Source organism: Myotis lucifugus, unplaced genomic scaffold, assembly GCF_000147115.1.
Source record: "Myotis lucifugus unplaced genomic scaffold, Myoluc2.0 scaffold_29, whole genome shotgun sequence".
In the NCBI taxonomy this organism is placed as follows: domain Eukaryota; kingdom Metazoa; phylum Chordata; class Mammalia; order Chiroptera; family Vespertilionidae; genus Myotis; species Myotis lucifugus.
The window spans coordinates 616,731-637,597 of NW_005871077.1; the positions used below are offsets into that span (position 1 = coordinate 616,731).

General features: G+C 37.9%; 1 protein-coding gene and 1 pseudogene across 10 annotated transcripts in view; one reads left to right on the forward strand and one right to left on the reverse strand.

The window, feature by feature from the left end:
• Nucleotides 1-20,867, forward strand: part of WAC (WW domain containing adaptor with coiled-coil) — a 93,638-nt gene that overhangs the window by 11,336 nt on the left and 61,435 nt on the right. The window lies entirely within an intron of this gene.
• On the reverse strand, nucleotides 6,648-7,765 carry LOC111825512 (annotated as a pseudogene).

Below are 20,867 nucleotides of genomic sequence, written 5' to 3' on the forward strand. Positions count from 1 at the left end.
TCAATCCGGGACCCCTTGGAGAGGTCCAACTCCGGTTTAGGCCCGATCCTGGGGATTGGGTCTAAACCGGCAGTTGGACATCCCTCTCACAGTCCTGGACTCTGGCTCCTAATCGCTCACCTGCCTGCTGGCCTGGTCGCCCCCAACTGTCCCCCCCACCACCACCAGCCTGGTCACTTCTTACTGCCCCCCCTCTGCTGGCCTGGTCGCCCCCAACTGCCCCCCCCTTTGCAGGCCTGGTCACCCCAAGTAGCCTGCTGTTCAGTCATTTGGTCGTCCCTCACTAACCCCCCTGCCGGCCTGGTTGTAGGCAGCCATCTTGTGAGGGTGTGAGGGTTATTTTGCATATATAGGATGTTTGCATGTCTTTTGTGGAATATAAACCACGAGAACAGGTAGTGCATTTGTTTTGTTAATGATTTTATCCCTGCATATATCACTGTTGTCTACAACAGTCTTGACAGCTTATAATATTTCTATATATGGGTGGACAAAAGAATATTGGAATTGTCATAATTTAAGGGAAGTGATTGCAGTTTTCTTGAACGGTGATTCTCAGATTTGAAGGTGTATACTATCACCTGGGAATCTTGCTAAAATGCATATTCTAGTTCAGCAGTTCTGGGGTGGGGCCCAAGGGTCTGCCTCGTTATTTTTTTAAGAGAGAGTGGGAGGGAAGGAGAGAGAAGCATTGATTTGAAGGAGACACATCAATTGGTTGCCTCCTGCACACACCTCAACTGGGGCCAGAAATCGAATCCCCTACCCTCTGGTGCTTGGGCCAGTGCTCTAACCACTGAGAACACTGGCCAGAGTGGGTGTGCCTCTTTTTAACAAGATCCCAGATGGTGCCCACTTTGCTGGCTGCATGTGAATAACGAGGTTCTAGAATCAGCACTGTCCAATGAAAGTATAATGTAGGCCACAAATGCAAATCACACATGATTTTTAGTAGCCATATTGAAGTAAAAGTGAAGTGAAATTAAATTGAGTATATTTTATATAACCCAATATATCTAAAGTATTATTTCAACATGTGCTTGATATTTAAAAAATGATTCTCTACAATCTTATTATGCAAGGTCTTTGAAATCCTGTATTTTAGTTTGTTACTAGCAACATCCCATGTGCCTACTTGCTACATGTGTGATCAGTGACTACTGAATTGGACAGCACAGTTCTGGAGAATATAATCACCCTGTTCTGTCCAGCTTTACACATATTCCTGTTTCTCTAAAGAAAGATTTTATGTGCCTTATTTTTGAAACATTTATTCAAGGCAAGGTTGGAATTAATAGATTCTTGAACTACAGGCATACTTCGGACATTCTGCTGGTAGAGGGCCTTGCCTTTGATTTGTGTTTAAAAAAAAAAATCTGGAAAGTACAATAAAATGAGGTGTGACTGTACATAGTGCTTGTTGTAGTAAAATTTTTCTTTGTTAGTACACATTTATTATAGAAAATTTAGGAAATGGCAGAAATGGGGAAAATAAAATTGCCTCAAATCCTATCATTTTGAAGTTAAATCATTAGTTTCATAGGACTCATTCTTAAGGCATAAGATGTCTGAAGGATTTTATAAATAGTCTTTCCAGGATTTTTATTAAAATGCTTTCATATTGTGTTACAGCTTTTTTTTTTTTTATCTGTCATTTAATATTTGCATAGTGGACTCAACAGATACTTGGTGTTAGCAATAACAATCTAAGAGGACCAACTAGGAATACTTTTTAGTTAGTGCTTAGAGAATATTAATACTTGCCTTATCTCTTATGCTTAACTAATGACTAAAATCTTCTTTCAGTAAGTTTTGTTTTAAATCCAGGCTCTGATATTTGTAACTAAGTAACCTTAGACACTACGTTATCCACTCCCGAAGATTGTTGTGAGGTTAAATGAATTTAAGTACATAAAATACTAATAAAGCATTTAGCTAAGTGCCTGGACTGTGACCAGTGTATTATTATTAGGTTTACTCTTATTTGACTAATGAAGAGTTAGTATCAGATCAGTTTTAGGTCTCAAGCCCCTGCTTCCTTCTTCCTTTAGAGTTAGGAAGGAAAATACTGGTAGTTTGGCAAGAGCAATTTTAACTTGGTACCTGCTCTGACCCAGGACGTTGCAGTTCAGGGACTTTTAGGATAGATGTAGTAGTTTGAAAAAACTGCAGATCTAGGAGAATACACACAGGAGGAGGAAGAACTCTGAACTGGACATTAAGAAATGTGAATTTTATCGTTAGGAATCTAGAAGTTAGAGTGTCGTGTGTGTGTGTGTGTGTGTGTGTGTGTGTGTGTGTGTGTGTTTATAAAATTTTTCAAATCAGATATTTATGTTTTCTTGAGTCTTAAAGAATTTTCTTGATTCACAGATTTGTGTGCATTGCAATTTGTACACATTAAATATTAAAATTAAACATTAAATAGCTAACTTAGTATTCTGTGGTATGGACATCTAATACCCCAGATCATAGCTGATGCCAGATAGTGGAGAAATTTCTAAGCATATTTGCAACTGGACAGGTAAGATATATATGGGTAGTATCTGGAGCCACCATTATTGCTTTAGATCAACGGTTCTCAACCTGTGGGTCGCGACCCCTTTGGGCGTCGAACGACCCTTTCACAGGGGTCGCCTAAGACCATCAGAAAACACATATATAATTACATACGAATTCGTACACCGGTGGGGTCCCTAGGCCTGGCCGCCTATCAGTGCCGATTGGGGCTTTCTCACCCAGTCCCGATTGTGGCCAGGCTGTTCGGGGCCTGCCTGCAAGGGGCAGGACCTTGGGAGGTTGGCTGGCTGTCAGAGGTCGGCTGATTGCCAGAGGTTGGCTGTGGGAATGCACTGACCACCAGGGGGCAGCTCTTGCATTGAGAGTCTGCCCCCTGGTGGTCAGTGCGCATCATAGCGACTGGTCAACCGGTCATTCCCAGTTGTTTGGTTGTAATGGTCGCTTAGGCTTTTATATATATAGATACTGTTTTTGTGATTAATCACTATGCTTTAATTATGTTCATTTTGTAACAATGAAATTGGGGGTCACTACAACATGAGGAACTATATTAAAGGGTCGCAGCATTAGGAAGGTTGAGAACCACTGCTTTAGATAAAAGTCTTTGGCACTCATATTCTCCCACCCCACCACCATCCCCCAGTCCCTGAGTCATCAAACTGTCCTGAGACAATTAAGTGGTAAACTTCATTTAGCTTTCTATCTGTTTGAGAAACAGTCTTCACCTGAGTTATTATACTCAGAGTGACTTCAGGTGTTAGCAAATAGTTTTCTTGAAATGACCCTTAGGAACAATTGCATTTTAAAAGAAATTTATGTTTAATTTATGTTGATATATTTAGGTAGTGCTAGCCTTTTGATTAATCTTTGATTACTTCTGAATTGTGTGACAGTATGTTAGAAAAGCATGACATAATGTTGGCATCTTCTGAAAAGTTTTGACCTGTACTATACTCACAGGAGTAATCCTTCCTGATAGCCAAAAAGCAATACTAGTAAAATGTGAATTTGGAATATTTTGGCTTGAATGAGGAGAGGATTGCAATACTAGTAAAGTGTTTTGCATTTAACACTTGATTGTGAAGAAAAATTTGCAGACTCTTCCAACTTCATAAAAATGTGCTGGTTGATCATGAAAACATTCATTGCAATAGGGAAAAGCTAGGGAAGTTGGAACACAGTATGATGGGCTGTTAGAAGTAGTTTTCTTCTAAAAGACTGCCTGCAGGTTTTGCTATGATAATTTGGTCAGGTTTCTGCTCCTGCTACCCTATTGGCTCTTTATCAGGGTTTTAAAACATTCATGTTTAATTTTGTATGTATGGATAATGAGTCTCATCATGGGACCTTTAAATTACAAAGAATATTAAGGGTTAAGTCACAAGGATGTACTTAATTTCATATTTTTGTGTAATTATGTTCTGTCCTTGTTGCTTTCATTCTTCAGACCCTATCCTTTGATTTTCAATCCTGTCTATCTATTTGGTTATTAGACATGCTTCATTATAATGGTCCATAGATAGCTTCCTAAAATCTTCCTAGCTTGAATATTCTCTGTCCTTGTTAGTGCTTGGGAAGTCATCCTTGAGGTGTGTGTTATGTGTCTTAGTCACCTCTGACTTTTGGTGACCCTGTGAGTGATGTCCACAATGTCTTGTCCTCACCAGCCCCACTCAGCCCCTGTGGACTCATGCGGATAACTTCTATGGAGTCAATCTATCCCATATTTGGTCTTCCTCTTTCCTACTGCCTTGTTTTTCCCAGCATTACTGTCTTTTCCAAAGAATCCTTTCTTCTTATGATGTGCCTAGGACAACTTAAGTTTTGTCATATTTGCTTCCAGTGATATTTCAGGGTTAATTTGTTCTAGGACCCACTTGGCTGTCTTTCTAGCAGTACAGAGTATCCGTAGAGCTCTCCTCCAGCAACATATTTGAAATCTATTTTTTTCCTATCAGCCACCTTCATTGTCCAACTTTTGTAATTGGAAATACAGGGGTGTAGATGATCTTAGCTTGGTCTCTAATAACATGTCTTTGCTCTTAGTGATCTTTCCTAATTCTTACATTGCGCTCTTCTGAGTGTCAGCCTTCTCTTCATTTCTTCTCTTCATTGATGTTCAAATGCAGTCCTGCTTTGGCACTTTCTTTTTTTTTTTAATATATTTTTGTTGATGTCAGAAGGAAGAAAGAGGGAGAATGAGATAGAAACATCAGTGATGAGAGAGAATCATTAATTGGCTGCCTCCTGAATGCCCACTACTGGGGATCGAGCCCGCAACCCGGGCATGTGCCCTGACTGGGAATTGAACCATGACCTCCTGGTTCATAGGTTGACGCTCAACCACTGAGCCATGCCAGCCCGGTTGCTTTAGCACTTTCTTGTTTCAGTTTCATCAGAAGTCGTTTCCGATCATTGCTACTTTCCACCAGTAAGATGGTGCTATCGCATATCTTAAATTACTGCTATTCCCCCAATTTTTACTTCTTCCTGAGTCTAGCCTAGTTTTTCCTATGATATGTTCTATGTACAGATTAAACAGATAGGGAGATAAAATGTGCCCTTATCTGACACCTTTGTCTATAGGAAACCATTCTGTGTCTTGATATTCTGTGACAGTGACTTCCTGTCCACAGTAGAGGTTACACATCAGGACAATCAAGTGCTGAAGCACCCGCATTTCTTTCAGAGCAACTCATAATTTTTCATGATCCATTCAAAGGTTTTACTGTAGTCTTATAACCTAGTCTAACTTTGTGAAATTCTTTGAAGCACTGCAGTATCTCTGTAATCTTTTCAGTATCATTTAGATTGTTAATGGAGAAAAGCAGAGAATCTTGTAAAGAGCTGATTAGTGCAGTGTTACTTAAAAGACCCTTATTGGTTGACCTCTGGGTATCTAATATACGGTCAAAGCATCCTGTTAAGGAACTACTACCAAATAAAATTTAAAACCTAAAAAAAAGTCAAATTATAGAGCCAGAACTCTTTTCATATCGACTGTATTCTGATTATAAGAAAGTTTCTGCTAGAGATACATTGTTAACTTGATAATAAGATTTAAGGTAAAAAAATGTAAAATGGAAAGAGCACCAGTCTTGAGATCTGGATGTAGTTTTTGTTTTGCTGGTTATTAGCTTTTTGACTATGGGCAAGTCATATAACGTCTTGGCTGCTGCTTTATTATTTTTTCCCCTTTTTTCAGCAAGGTTGAATTGATAATTTCCAAGGTCCTTTCCAAATAAATGGCTTGAGAGGTGTGCAGGAAAACTTTCTGATTCTGCTTTAATTTATGCTTTCAGATATTAGCTGTGTGTCCTGCCATTTCATAGTAACTAAAACTCTCCCTTCCAAAGGTATAATACAGTATGTTTGGCTGCTTATGTTTGTGTGGGAATCTTTGGAATATTTCCCACCAGTGTTCATTTTGCATTTTTTCATGTTTATATAGAGAAGAGTAGAATAGCATGATAGTTTTCTTCACATTTATTAATTTAAATTGAGAAATAAAGTTGAAAAATTTCAAGACTATTCTAAGCAGAAGTCCTAAAGTTTTTGCTGTATGTACTATATATGCTGTAAAAATCACTTTTGTTTATATAAAAAGTGTTTAGTTTGTAACCTTGTAATACAGCTTTCCAATTTATTGTCTTAAGTTGCCCACCAAATACAGTATTCATTTTGTTTAAAGTTGAGAAATACTGACTTTGACTTTTAAAATACTGAGTATTAAAATTTTTAAACTTAATTTATTGCTGAAATACCAGTTTCTGGTGGGTTTACTTTAAGAATATTAAAGAACCCTGGACAGTATGCTAAGTGGTTAGAGTGCTGGCTTCATGACACACCACAGATTTGATGATTCCCAGTCAAGGGCATGTGCCTGGGTTGCAGGTTCGATCCCTGGCTCTGGTCAGCATATGCAGGAGGCAACCAATTGATGTGTCTCACATTGATATGTCTCTCTCTCTTCTCCCTCCCTCCCCTCCCACCCTCCCACTCTCTCTAAGAATCAATGGAAGAAATATCCTTGGGTGAGGATGAATGAAAGAAAAAGAGAGAAAGAGAAAGAAACTAATTTATATTCCAGAAATTCTTTTGTATCTGTACTTTAAATATACAGCCTTTTCTGTTTTTTACTTCACAGATGAGATACGTAGGGTATTTATGAAATAAAGGCATGCAATTATATAGTGCCATTTAAGATTGTGATTTAAACTGGTTTTAAGTTTAAAGTACCTAAGCATACTGTAAGTTTTTTTATTGTGAATTTTACTTTATTTAATCATTTTTGTTTACAACTGTAATTCTGTGAATTCAGTATTAACATCCTTGCCCATGAGCTTCTCTTAGACACCAGAAAAAGTTTCAAACTTGTGTTTTACCTTGTTCTGGGCTTTATCCAAATGAACCTTCATGAGCCCACTGCCATGCCGTTCTATGGGGATTCTTTTGCCCACAATCAAGAACTCTTGGATCACATCATACACAGCAGTCAGAGTGCAGCTTCTGGGACACTTCTGCTTGTTTTTTGTATGGCTTTTTAGAGTTAGCTTGGGTAGAATTCTCCTCTGAGTGATAAAGACAATGTGCTTCCCACTCAGCTTTTTCTCCAACTCGTATAACCAGCTAGTCTTGGATTTTCTGGAAAGATTTCAGTTAAAGAACAGGAACAAAGATTTTAATGGTTCTCAACAGTCACCAACTTCAGTTTCCTTGGCTGGTGTGTCAGACTTAAACTCCTCCAGCTTCTTGCCATTGGGCTTCACGATCTTGTTGCTAAAACTGAACATGGTCTCTCCTTGGTGAGCACTGGCCTGAGAAGAAATAGTGTAAATGTTAATTCCTAAGTTGGTGTTTTATTTTTGGTGAAAATGGAATTTTCAAAATGCAGATATCAATCAATATTTGTAATGTGTAGGTTTTTATAGCTATGGAATGAGCACTGAGGTTTGGGTGAAACACGCTGGTTTTCCACTTACTAGTTGAATGAGCTTAGATTCTCCTTTCATCTTGATTTTCTTCACTTTGCTTAGTTTTTAACTTTCTTAATGCCATTATCTTCCCTTGTATCCAGTATCCACTTATGAGTCTCTTAGATCTTGCCTCTGAAATAGTCCTTGAATCTCTTCATTTTTTTCTCAGACCATTATCCTCTTTTGCCTGAATTAAAGCATTAGCATACTGTTTTTTCCTTCCTCCCAGTTTATTCACTGCGCCAGAATTAACTTTTTTTTTTTTTAATCCTCACCCGAGGATATTTTTCCATTAGGGAGTGAAAGGGAGAGAGAGAAATAACGATGTGAGAGAAACACATTGATTGGTTGCCTCCTGCAAGTAACCCCAACCAGGGCCTGGGCTAGGGAGGAGCCAGCAACCAAGGTACATGCCCTTGCAGGCCAACGCTCTATCCACTGAGCCAGACCAGCTAGGGCCAGAATCATCTATTAAGAAAAGCATAGTTGCTCATTCTTTGTATAAAAATCTTCTTGTCTTCCAACTGCCCTTAAGATAAAGTACAAATGTTTCACTAAACAGTTTGCTACATCTCTTTGTATTTTTCTAGCCCTCCTATATGCTTCAGTTCTTTGAAGATAATAAAAGTTCTGTCACACATAATGACTTCCACACATGCTGTTTTCTTTTAGAATAATATCTGTCTTCCAGCCCCTTTTGCCTAGTTAATTCCTATTTTTCAGGCTTCAATTTAGAAGTAAATTACCTCCTTTAACCTCCCAACCCCCAGTCTAGGTTAGTTAGCACATCTGTATTGTATATAATCCTTTATGGTGACTATCTTGTAGTGTCCAAAACTGAGATTCTTGTTTTTCTCAATCAAACCTGCTCTTCCCATAGTCTTGCATTTTGTGTAAATAGAAACTACAGTAGGTCCTCGGTTACGTCGGAGATCCATTCCTAAGGCGCGTTGTAATTCACAAGTCGGAACCTATCTACATAAGCACCTACATCACTCACATGGAGCACATACACAGCAGTAATGAAGTGAAACAGTAAAAAAAATTTAGAAGAAATATGACAATTCCTGACCTTTACTTGTGGTAATTAAATAATAAAAAACATAAAGCACATATGTACATACTTCGAAATGACAGAACTTTTTTTTTAAAATAAATAAATGGAAGATGGCGATGTAACCACGAAACTACGTATGTCAAGTCCGACGTAACCCCGAGGACTGTCTGTATAGCCTCTCAGTTGCTCAGATCAATAATCTCAAGTCTCTTAACTGGTCTTTCTGCTTTCCTATTTTCAAACTCTAGTCTCAATGCATCAATTGTATCAAGTCACTCCTTTGCTCAAAAGTATATACAAAGGCCCATAGGCCCTATGTGGTTTGTTACTCCCTCTGTTATCTCTGTGACCTTAAGCCTCTAGATTCTACTCTTGCACTTCAGACACACTGACCTCTTTGTAGTTCCTCAAGCATTATGGGCACATTCTTGCCTCGCAGTCTCTGTCTTTGCTCTTCCTTCTCAGTGGATGTCTTAGATATTTTCTGTCATTTAGGTAGTTTGAAAATTATACATAAAATGGGTGATTAAGGCTAATTACCAGGGAGTAACAACATTGAATGAATTGAAATGGTATAAGCAAAGGGGATTTCTGTGACACTATGGTTCTTAGGGCAGTAACAGATTGTTCAGATGCTTGGTTTCTCATAAATCTTTTCTCTTGCCAGAAGACTAAATACCTAATCTGAAAGGCTAAATACAGTGCAGTTATTTAGGGTCTATAGAGGGCTGTTTGTTTTGTACTGTTTTTTATCAACAAAAAGTTAAAATATACTATGAACTATACTGCCAGCAATCTTTTTATTATTAATATACTTACTTTTAAAATTAGTTTACATTCAGTATTATTTTATATTTTAAATGTACAGCGCAGTGGTTAGAAAATTATGTACTTTACAGAGTGTTCCCCATTGCTTCAAATACTGACCTGGCCCCATACGTGTTTATGAAGATACTAGAGGCCCTGTGCATGGATTCGTGCACTGGTGGGGGGCATGGCCTGCAAGGATCGGCCCGCTGTGGGAGCGCCCCTCATCCTGGTCAGCTGAGCGGCACTCCTACTGTGGGAGCACACTGACCACCATAGCGACTGGTCAACTGGTCGTTCACCATTTGGTCGCAGTGTGCACCATAGCGACTGGTCAACTGGTTGTTCACCATTTGGTCGCTGGGCTTTTATATATGTAGATTATCCATTATATTCCCTATGCTGTAATCTACATCTATGTCTCTGTTCTGCAACTACCAATTTGCACTGCTTAATCCCTTCACCTTTTAAACTGAGCCCCCAATCCTTCTGTCAGTCTGTTCTCTGAATCTATGAGTCTGTTTATATTTTGTTCATTGGATTCCACATATAAGTGAAATCATATAGTATTTGTCTTTATCTGACTTATTTCACTTAGCATAAGCATAATATACTCTAAGTCCATCTATGCTGTCACAAAAGATTTCATTCTTTTTTACAGTTGAGTAGTAATTGTGTATACGTACCACAGCTTTTTATCCACTCCTCTATTGATGGGAACTTGGGTTGCTTTAATGTCTTGTACTGCCACTAATCTTAATTTGTAAATTTTTCAGAGTTCTTTAGAACATGTTTCAGCATATTTCAGTGAAATCTATATTTGTTATATTTTAGAGAAACATTCTGGCTTTTTTTTTTCATGGTCAGAAACATATGCCATTGTTTCTCAAACTATTATTCATGGACCACTTGTCCCAGAATCATTGGGGTATTTAAAAATACCACTCAGTCCCACTTAAGACCGATTGAATCAGAACCTCACATTTTACACGATCCAAGTCGTGTTGATGTGCATAAAATTTTGACAAACACTGCTTTGTGCTATATCAATGGTAAAATTATAATGGAGTGGAGGAACTAAGAATCCTCTGGCATGACTAGTGGCAGAAAATCTGAGATAAATTTTAATTTCAATTTTTTAAAACTTCTTTTAATTTAAATATATTTAAAACTTTAAAAAGACTATAACTTGCCCTGGCCAGTATGGTTCAGTTGGTAGGAGTATTGTCCTGTACACCAAAAGGTTGTGGGTTCAATTTCTGGTCAAGGCACACAGGTTTTGGGGTTCAATCCCTGGTTGGGCTGTGTACAGAAGACAACTGACTGATGTTTCTTTCACACGTCAGTGTTTCTTCTCTCCCCCTTCCTCTCTCTAAAATCAATATTTTTAAAAAAGAGATAACTTAAAACTTTGATGCTAAGTTAACCTGGACCTTTTAAATCTGCAGAAGTATCCTTTACTTTTTTCTGGAAGTAAATAATACATATTTTGAGTTTAAGTAGAATCCAATTGGAGTTTTCAGTATTCAAGCACCTTCTTAGTGACATTTTGTTACTTAAGGAATTACTAGAGAATACTGGGAATATTTTTTGGTTCAAACCATAGAAATACAATATTGTAAAGCTTTTTTACAAACCTGTACTTTCTAAGGAAATGTCTCTCTTATCTTAGTGCTTTGGTTGCATCAAAAAAATTTAAGGCCCGGCCAGCGTGGCTCAGTGGTTGAGCATCAATCCGTGAACCAAGAGGTCATGGGTTCGATTCCCAGTCAGGGCATATGCCCAGTTTGCAGGCTTGATCCCTGGTAGGGGGTGTGCAAGGAGGCAGCAGATCAATGACTCATCATTGATTTTTCTATCACTGTCCCTCTCACTTCTTCTCTAAAATCAAAAATATATTTTAAAAAATTGAAGTATTTTTTACAATAATTGTGAACTGTTTAACTGTTTTACATTAGCACTCAATTTTTACCTTAAGTGTGAATGGGTTATTTTCGGTAAAGGAAGGCTGTTTTTCCTTCCTACTAGTGAGAACTTTGCCACCACTTTAAACCATTTAATGTATAACGGTTTTAAGAGGTTGTCCTAAATGTTTGGGACTAGTAATTGTTGCATATTTTGGTTATACTTCTGAAGTGGCTATATAAGTCAAGATTATTTAATGTGAAACAGTCTTTTTTTAATAAAAATGGGTGTTATACCCTGAGGTGTTTAGAAATTAACTCATCAGGCATAATTTAGTGCATTTTTATTTTGTAAATTAAATTTATTGGGTAATAAGATTATATTGATTGCAAGTATACATTTCTGTGATACTTGATCTGTATATTACATTATGTGCCCACCATCCAAAGTCAAATCATCTTCCATTACCATATATTTGGCCCCTTTTTCCCTTTACTGCCCCCCCCCCTTCCCTCTGGTAACCACTATACTGTTAATCTGTGTCTATAAGTTTCAGTTTTATATCCCACACATGAATGAATTCATATGGTTCTTAGCTTTTTCTGACTGACTTATTTTGCTTAGTATAATGTTCTCAAGGTCCATCCATGTTGTCACAAATGGCTGTATTTCATCTTTTTAATGGCTGAATAGTATTCCATTATATATATATCACATCTTCTTTATCCAATCATCTATCAAAGGACACTTTGGTTGTTTCCATGTCTTTGCCACTGTGAATAATTCTAGAATGAACATAGGAGTGCATATATCTTTGTGAATAAAGGTTTTCAAATATTTAGGGTAGATACCCAGAAGAGGAATTGCTGGGTCATATGGTAACTCTGTTCTTAATTTTTTGAGGAACTTCCATACTGTTTCCACAGCAGCTGTACCGTTTACATTCCCACCAACAGTGAATGAGGATTCCTTTTTCTCCACAACTTCTCCAACACTTGTTACTACTTGCCTTGTTGATAATAGCTATTCTAATAGATGTGAGGTACTATCTCATTGCAGTTTTGATTTGCATTTCCCTAATTGCTGGTGAAGTTGAGCATGTTTTTATATATCTGTTGGCCATTTGTATGTCTTTTTGGGAGAAGTGTCTGTTCAGAGCCTCTCATTTTTTGATTGGGTTGTTTGTTTGGTGTTGAGTTTTATGAGTTCTTTATATATTTTGGATATTCACCTCTTGTGGGAACTGTTTTGTGCAAATATCTTCTTCCATTTGGTTGGTTGCCTTTTTGTTGTGTTGTTGGGTTCTTTTGCTGTGCGGAAGCTTTTTAGTTTGATACAGTCCCATTCATTTATTTTTGCCTTTACTTCCTTTGCCTTTGGGATCACATTCATAAAATGTTCTCTACTACCAAAGTTCATAAGTTTAGTACCTATGTTTTCCTCTATGAAATTTATTTTGTTTTAGGTCTTATATTTATGTCTTTGGTCCATTCTGAATTTCTTTTTGTACATGGGACAAACTGTAGTCCTAGTTTCATTCTTTTCCAAGTAGCTTTCTAATTTTCCCAGTACCATTTTCATTAAAGAAGCTTTCTTTTCTTCATTATATGTTTTTACCTCCTTTGTCAAAAGTTATTTGCCTGTGTAGAAGCGGTTGGGCTCTCAATTCTTTTCTATTGGTCTGTGTCTGTTCTGCCAGTACCATGCTGTTTTGATTACCCTAGCTCTGTAGTATAATTTGAAGTCAGGTAATGTGATACCTACGGTTTCATTTTTTTTTCTCAGGATTACTTTAGCTATTCAGGGTTTCCATACAAATCTGGTGAGTTATTATTCTAGTTCTTCAAAAAATGACATTGGGATTTTGATGAGGATTGCATTAAATCTGTATATTGCTTTGGGTATTATGACCATTTTAACTATGTTGATTCTTCCAGTCCGTAAACATGAAATGTCTTTCCATTTCATGTGTCTTTTTCAATCTCTCTTAATAATGCTTTGTACTTTTTAGTAGATAGGTCTTTCACATGCTTTCCTAGCTATTTTATTCTTTTTGTTGCAGTTGCAAATGGAGTTTTGTTTTTCATTTCTTTTTTTTTTTGAAATTTCATTGTTAGTATATGCCATATGTGCAATATGGGAATGCAGTGTATTTTTGCACGTTGGTTTTGTATTCTGCAACTTTACTGTATTTACTTATTGTTCCTAAAAGTTTTTTGGTGAAATCTTTAGGGTTTTCTATATAAAGAGTCATGTCATTTGCAAAAAGTGACACCTTTATTTCTTCATTCCCAGTTTGGATGTCTTTTATTTCTTTCTCTTGCCTATTTGCTCTGGCTAGGATTTGCAGTACAGTATTGGCTGAAGGTTTGTCATATGTGGCTTTTATTATGTTGAGGCACTTTCCTTCTGAACGTATTTTATTGAGTGTTTTAATCATAAATTGATGTTGCATCTTTTTGTTGTTGTTAATTCTTATCCTAGGATATTTTTTCCATTGATTTTTAGAGAGAGGGGGAGGGAGGAGAAGACAGAGAAACATTGATGTAAGAGAGAGACAAATCGATTTCTTGCCTCCTGCACGTGCCCTGACTGGGGCCTGTGTTGAACATGCAACCCAGGAATCAAACCCATGACCCTACGGTGTTCCGGCCAACGCTCTAACCATTGACTCACACTGGCCAAGGCTAGATGTTGTATCTTATGAAGAGCTTTTTCTGCATCTATTGATATGATCATATAATTTTTATCCTTTGATTTGTTAATGTGGTGTATTACATTGATGAATTTGTACCATTATTGTTTTGATCCATTCTTGTGCCCTTAAAATAAACCCTACTTGTTTGTGACATATATTATTTTTTTAATGTTTCACTGTATTCACTGTGCTAGTATGTTGTTTAAGATTTTTATATCTGTATTCATCAAAGATATTGGTCTGTAGTGTGTGTGTGTTGTCGTTGCCAATTTTTGGTTATCAGGGTTATGTTGGCCTCATATCTTGTGTTAGGAAGAGTTTGAGAAGGATAGGTACCAAATCTTCTTAGAATATAAAATTCGGTCTAATGAAGTCATCTGGTCCTGGATTTTTATTTTTTTGGGAGGTATTTGTTCGTTGTTTCAATTTTCTCACTGTTGATTGGTTTATTTAGATTTTCTAATGACTCAGTCTAGGATGGCTATATATTTCTAAGTTATTGAACTTGGTGTCACATAGTGTTTCATATTATTCTAGGATGTTTCTTTGTATTTCTGTGATATCTGTGGTACCTTCTCTTTCATTTCTGATTTTGATTAAATGAGTTTTTTCTTTTTTCTTTAGTGAGTCTAGCCAGGGATTTGTCACTTTCATTAATTTTTTCATAGAACCAAATCTTTGTGTATTAATTTTTTGTATAGTCTCTTTGTTCTCTATTCAATTCTGCCCTTATTTTTATTACTTTCTTCTTCTGCTGACTTTGGTCTGTTTTTGTTCTTTTTTTTCTGGTTCCTTTTGATGTAGTGTTAGGTTGTTTACTTGAGATTTTTCTTATTTCTTGAGATAGGCCTGTAATGATATAAACTACTCTCTTATTACTGCTTTCACTGCATCCCAGAAGTTTTGTATGTTGTATTGTCATTCTCATTTGTCTCTATATATCTTTTTTGTTGTTGCTATTGTTGATTTCAGAGAGGAAGGGAGAGGGAGAGAGAGAGAGAAACATCAATGATGAGAGAGATCATTGATTGGCTATCTCCTGCACGCCCCCACTGGGGATGGGGCCCACAACCCGGCATGTGCCCTTGACTGCAATTGAACCTGGGACCCTTCAGTCTGTAGGCCGACACTCTATCCCCTGAGCCAAACCAGCTAGGGCTATATATCTTTTGATCTCACCTTTTATTTTGTCAATTTTTACAAAATTTTTAATGGTATATTATTTAACTCAACATATTTGTGAGGTTTCTTTCTTTCACTTTGCAGTTGATTTCTAATTTCAAAGTATAGTGGTCGGAGAATATGCTTGATATAACTTCAGTTTTAAATTTGTTGGGGTTAGTTTTGTGACCCAATATATGGTCCATTTTTGAGAATGTTCCATGTGCATGGGAAAAGAATGTATAATCTGATGTACTGGGAGGAAAGGCTCTGTAAATGCCAATTATGTGCATTTAGTCTAATGTGTTATTTAGGGCTGATATTTTTTTATTGATTTTCTGTTTGGATGATTTATCTGTAGCTGTTAGTGGGGTATTTAGGTCCCCTATTATGATTGTGTTTTGATCTGTTTCTCCCTTTAGTTTGTTGCTCCCTGGTTCAGTGCATATATTTTGAGAAGTGTTATGTCTTCTTAATATAGTGTCCCCTTTATCATTATAAAATGTCCATCTCTGTCTTTTGTTACTGCAGTTATTTTGAAATCTATTTTGTCAGATATGAGTATGGCTACACCTGCTTTTCTGTGGATATTATTTGCTTGGAGAATCATTTTCTATCTTTTCACTTTGAGTCTATCTTTGTCTTTGCAGCTTAGATGTGTCTCCTGAAGGCATCATGTGGTTGGCTTTTGTTTTTTGATCCAGTCTGATACTCTGTACCTTTTTATTGGTGAATTCTGTTCATTTATATTTAGGGTAATTATTGAAGTATGAGGATTTTCTATAGCCATTTTATCTTTTGTTTTCTGAGCTCTGTGTCTCTGTTGGTTCTTTTCCTTTGTGTTTCTGTCTGTCGTTTTTGTTTGGTGGTATTCCATATGTTTTTCCTCTGTTTCCTCTATTTTTAAGTTATGTGTCTCAGTTTTGGGTTTTTGTTTTGTTTTTTTGTATGTGGTTACCATTATGTTTATGAAAAAGAAATTTTCACATATACAGTAATCCTTTTTCTTTTGAATGTATCTGATCTCCATCCTCCATTGAAAATTCAGACCTTTTCCCCCCTCACCTTTTATGTTTTCCTTTTCACAAATTATCCCTGTTTATGCTGTTTGTTGATGATCTTATTGGTAGTTTTGTAAACTTTTGTTTTTTGTTTCAGGTGGAGTAACCCCCTTGAGTATTTCCTATAATGGAGGTCTTCTGTTGATAAATTTACTCAGTTTCTGTATGTCTGGAAAAGTCTTTATTTCTCTTTCATATCTAAAGGATAACTTTGCTGGATATATTTTTCTTGGCTGGTACTTTCTTTCAGTGGTTTCAATATTTGGTTTCATTCTCTTCTAGCTTGTAGAGTTTCTGCTGAGAAGTCTGATGATAACCTAATGGGCTTTCCTACATAGGTTATTTTCTTCTTTTCCCTGGCTGCCTCTAGAATTTTTTTTTTTTTTCATGTGTGTTGGAGAAGGCCTTTTGAATTGAAGTATTTAGGTGTTCAGGTTTTATTCTTGGATTTGAGGATCTAGCTCTTTCCATAGGTTTGGAAGTTCTCATCAAACTATCTGTTTGAATAGGCTCTCCATTCCCTTCTCTCTCTTTTTCTTTTGGGATGCCTATTATTCTTATATTGCTTTTTTCTGATGGAGTCAAATAGTTATCATAGAGCTTTCAGTTTTTTGGGTTTTTTTTTAATGCTCAAATCTGTGTCTTCTTCCCTCTGCATCATTTCTAGATTTCTGTCTTTGATATCACTAATTCTTTCCTCTATCTGAGGTTCAGCTGTATTTCCTGTGCTCACTAGTTTATTCTTGGTATCTTTTTATTGAGTGTTTGATCACCAGAATTTTTTTTTAAAGTTCCAAAACCTTTCCCCCCCAGAACTGCAATCTTGAATTTTCTATTGTTTAAATCATATATTTTCATGTCTTTAAGTTTATTTTCTGTAGATTTTTCATTCTCTTTCTGAGCTGCTTCATTACCTCGGTTATTCATGGTATTGATGGATTCCTTCTATCAAGGCATGTATGTATGAGTGGCAGTTCTCTAGGAGATTGCTAAGTAGTCTTTCCTATATGGGAAAGCCCATTTTCAGTAGGTGGCGCTGAATCTAAAGTTTTTTTTAGCTCTCTTGCACTTCTCTGGCTTTTCAGATTTCTGCAATGTGGTGGAGAATGGCCTGTGTTTCCTGGGAAGGTGGATGCCTTCCCTGTGATCTGGTCATTCTGGTCTCAGGGGAACCCCTCAGGAAAATGCAATGGACAATGGGTCTCCAAATCCATGAAATCCCAGTGCTGTCCTCACAGCCAGGCACCACTGGCAGTGGGGATGGGGTGAACTGAGGGACCCCTGCTGCCTCCTTTGTTGCTTAGCCTTCCTCCTGCTTCCACCCCCATACCCACTCTTTTACCTGATCCTGGGATTAGTTGTAGTGTGTGCCCTTATCTCAGGGAGGAAGTGTTTCTGTAGCATCAGTTCTTGGGTTTGCAGATAATGTGCCCTACAATCTAATAGGCAGGGTGAAGGGAGGTGAGCTCTGGGAGGTTAATAAGGGAAGGTGGCCAGGCTCTGGCTTCATGGCTTTGTGTCTCTGTCTGGAATGCTGATTGGCAGACAACCCTGGCTACACCTCTTTTTTTGTCACTGCCCTGGTCACTGGGCTCAGCTGAAGCTCACACTGCTCACTCCTGCAGGAATGCTAACTGTTTTTGCTCCTTCCGGCTAAAGGGAGTGCCATCCACAATCTGATTTCTCCCCTCTTAGCCCCACAGTGAGCTCTGAGCTGCAGCGCTGTGTCTGTAGTTTCTTTGAGTTCCTTTTCCTTTTACCTCCTTGGCTTGCTCCTTTAGATGTTTTAATGCATGGATCTCTCAGACGTGTTTGTGCATTGAGCAGGGAATCCTGTGTTGAATTATAGCTGTTCAAATTGTTGAAACTTCACGGGGATCTCTCACGCTGCCATTCCTTTGATATCACTCTATATTTAATGCATTTTCAAACTGTATTAATGTCATACAGTATTATCATTACCTATATAAAGTATCTGAGATTTTGCAAGCTCAGTCCTTAGAAATGATTTTTCTTCAGTTTTATGTAAGCAAACCATGTTGAATTATAGCTGTTCAAATTGTTGAAACTTCATGGGGATCTCTCACGCTGCCATTCCTTTGATATCACTCTATATTTAATGCATTAATGAAAGCCAGTGAAATAATACTGAGTTTGCTTCAGAATTAATAAAATGTGGTATACTCAACAACTTCAAGGTGGGACTGTCCTGGGAAGTAAAGACACTTTGCAAAGAGTGGAAGATAATTTTTATGCACTGTAGACTTTTTAGTTGATATAATTGGCAGATACCTAGAAGTCAATGGTTGATTGGAAGTGAAAGGTTAGAAAATGTCAGAAAATTGTAATGAAGAATCTGTAGTAGTGGATTGGTACAAATCAGCCAAGATGAATTTGTTGATATATAACAGATGGGCTGTGTAAAGTAAGAAAACAGTAGGGGGAGCATGAGAGATTAGTATGGCATACCCAGTGGTTCTCAACCTTCCTAATGCTATGACCCTTTAATACAGTTCCTCATGTTGTGGTGACCCCCAATCTCATTGTTACAAATTGAACATAATTAAAGCATAATGATTAATCACAAAAACAATATGTAATTATATATGTGTTTTCCGATGGTCTTAGGTGACCCCTGTGAAAGGGTCGTTCGACCCCCAAAGGGGTCGCGACCCACAGGTTGAGAACCACTGGCATACACAAATATATTGAGCACCTATTGTGTGCCAGGCACTTGGGATTTTGCAGATAATACAATTAAGACTGTCCTCAAATTGATAGTCTCTTAGGGGGAGATACATAATAAACTAATATGAGTTAGAGAAAAGTGCTGCCTTATAGAAAAATAGAGCTGGATAAAAGGAAATAAGATAATTTTGGGACTTATGGGTTGCTATATAGAAGTAGGTGTTGCTACATAGAAGTGAGGAAAGTAGGCATGAATAGGGGGTATAGGAGGAATATTCCAGGTATAAAACAGTAAGTGTCAAGTCCTTCTGATAAGACTGTGCTTTGTATGTTTGAATAAGGTAGCAGCAGTGTAGCACCAAGTGTTTTTAGAGTTGGAAAGTGTTTAAAAATAATCTCAGAGAGGTAGCAAGGGCCTGATCATGAAGGACCTTGTTGGCTTTGAAACGGATTTAGGCTTTTACTAAGAGTAAGATGAGAAGTCCTTGGAGGATATTGAGTTGCTTTATGTGAATAAGAGAAGCAGGAGATAACTTAAGACACTATTGCATTGGTTGAAGTGAGAATTTAGGGTGATACAATAGAAGTAGTATGATTCTGGAAGTATTTTGAAAGTATCAACTAGTGAACTGGAAGTTCAGAATGACTCCCAAAATTTTTATCCTAAGCATTTGTAAGCTGAAGTTGTCATGTATTGAGATGAAGGCTATAGAACAGAAGGTTTGGGGTCTGAGGAGAATCAGGAGTTCTGTGTTTTGGTTGTTTTAGATCTGTAAGAATCCTGGTTATGGCACGAAATGATGTGGAGTAGGCAGATGGCTATGAATCTGGAGTTTTAGGAAGAGATTGGGCTGGAATCATCGGCACTTAGAGTGAATTTAAAACCATGAGACTAGATTTTATTTAGACTCTGGAAATTGAGTAAAGACCAGACTTTCTGTTGAAAGGAGTGGGTGTGTTCATATTTCACCAGCCGGAAGTTTGTCCACCCTTGCTAAAAGACAGCTTTGGATTGATCCTGTTTAGAAATCAGGAACTAGCCCTGACCAGTTTGGCTCAGTGGATAGAGCGTCGGCCTGCGGACTGAAGGGTCCCGGGTTCGATTCCGGTCAAGGGCATGTACCTTGGCTGCGGGTATACCCCCAGTAGGAGGTGTGCAGGAGGCAGCTGGTCGATGTTCCTCTCTCATCGATGTTTCTAACTCTCTATCCCTTTCCCTTCCTCTCTGTAAAAAATTAATAAAATATATTAAAAAAAAAAAAAGGAATCAGGAACTAGTAAAGGAGATTGGGAAGGACCAGCCAGTGGAGTAGAAGAAGCTGTCATGGAAATAAATGAAGAAGTGTTTACATTGACCTTGTTGAAAGCAGTTTCAGTTGACTTGGAGGAGTGAAGACCTGATTGGGATGGATTTCAGAAAGTAGGAGGTGAAAAGGTGAAGACAGTGACTAACAAACTATCCTATCTAATAAAAGAGAAACATGGTAATTAGCCGTACCTCCGCTACCCTTCCCATTGGCTAATCAGGGCGATATGCAAATTAACTGCCAGCCAAGATGGCAGCCGGCAGCCAGGCAGCTTGAAGCTAACAGGAGGCTTGCTTGCTTCAGTGACGGAGGAAGCCAACGTTCCCCCCCTGCCGCTGTGGGCCTCTGAGCTTGCAGTTTGAAACATTGTTACAAATATAGAAGCTAAACAAAACCACAGAAACCTGCTTTCAGCCAGCCGGGATCTCAGAACTAGAGTTGAAACAGTGTTTCGATTATAGAACCCAAACAAACCAGATACCTGCTTTCAGCAGCCGAGGCCTCAGAGCTGGAGCTAAGCCTCAGAGCTAAAGCTGGCCCAGAATAAAAAAAGAAAAGAAAAAAAGGAGAGGTTGGGAGCTTCAGTCACCCGCCAGCCTGAAAACAGCCCTCAGCCCCTCACCCAGACTGACCAGGCACCCCAATGGGGACCCCCACCCTGAAGGGAGTGTGACCAGCTGCAAACAG